Source organism: Pygoscelis adeliae, unplaced genomic scaffold (assembly GCF_000699105.1).
Source record: "Pygoscelis adeliae isolate BGI_AS28 unplaced genomic scaffold, ASM69910v1 Scaffold113, whole genome shotgun sequence".
Lineage (NCBI taxonomy): Eukaryota > Metazoa > Chordata > Aves > Sphenisciformes > Spheniscidae > Pygoscelis > Pygoscelis adeliae.
In genome coordinates, this window is record NW_008825108.1 from 3175450 (window position 1) to 3176892 (window position 1443).

At 41.4% G+C, this 1443-nt stretch overlaps 1 protein-coding gene across 1 annotated transcript in view; it reads right to left on the reverse strand.

Moving 5' to 3' along the window:
* The window catches only part of NAV3 (neuron navigator 3), a 280691-nt gene that overhangs the window by 45859 nt on the left and 233389 nt on the right, over positions 1–1443 (reverse strand). The window lies entirely within an intron of this gene.

Here is a 1443-nt window from a genome sequence, read left to right on the forward strand (position 1 = left end):
ACTGAGCCCTGGGGAACACCGCTCATGACCGGCCGCCAACTGGATTGAACTCCATTCACCACAACTCTCTGGGCCCGGCCGTCCAGCCAGTTTTTGACCCAGCGCAGAGTCCACCTGTCTAAGCCATGAGCTGCCAGCTTCTTGAGGAGAATGCTGTGGGAGACGGTGTCAAAGGCCTTACTGAAGTCCAGGTAGACCACATCCACAGCCTTTCCCTCGTCCACTAGGTGGGTCACCTGGTCATAGAAGGAGATCAGGTTGGTCAAGCAGGACCTGCCTCTCATGAACCTGTATTTATATATCTCATGAACTCCCATGTTTCCACTAATCATCAGTAGAGTCAGCCTCAAGAGCACCGAATGAGTGTTGCAGGACTTCAACTCAAAAAATGGGGTTCCTGGCCTCTCTGAAAATGGCAAGTGAAGACTAAACTGAGACAAAATTGCCCCTTCTGCTTTAGATGACTCTCCTGATGAAGGCTACACCAACAGAGAATTTTAAAGAAGATAATTCATTTCATTACTTCTTTTCATTTTTGTTGCAAAATAAATTTGTTTAAAATTTATACTCTGCCAGGGTTTGATAATAGCTACTGTATGCCAAACTGACAATACAAGAATACTTGGATTAGCCAAATAGACTTTAAATCTAATTTTGTAACTGGGCAAATATTTACAAAGATGTGATACACTGACCACTGAAATCCTGTTGCTTTCAATCTACCTTTGGTTTTCAGTCTCTGCGTTATATCTCTCAGCTAAAGTCCCATTCTGCTCTCGTACGCAGTGGCTCTACCCATTACCTCACTTCTTTCACTATAACCTTCTTCAGAGCTCCTGTCTTAAATAAAATACATTTGGCCTTCCAACAGCATCATTTCATGTTAATCTCTAATGACCGTGAACTGCTGAAAACTGTTTATTATTGCTGCATTGACTTTCATTTAGTCAGGTTGATCATTGTTATCCACTCCAGCTGGATATGAAACATTACCAATGAAAAAGCTTTCATCAAAGGCACTGGTAACCCATTACTGAAATCCTAGATTTAACACCTCTTTTTCTATGCATAAATTATTTGCCTTGTTTTCTCTATTATTCCTCCAGTGTTTCCTCTGATAATTCTCCTGTTCCTCAGCAATGGGTCTGTAGTCAGCTCTGTCCTTGAATTATGTGATATGCTTCTGTGCAGTCAGCCATCCTCTCTGTGCTGACAACTCACAGCTTGATCTGTCCTGCACCCTACTGCTAGCATTACATACCCAGCTGTCTGCCTGACATATCATCCAAACTACAGAAGAAGGAATTGAAAAGTAAAAGTATTAGTTGTCCATTATTTCACCTAGGACTTTTTTTTTTTTTCCCTTTTATCTCATAACTATGAGCTTTGGGGCTAGGGGAAGACTTATTTTCTTGTTATAAAGACCATTGATATTGTCATCAC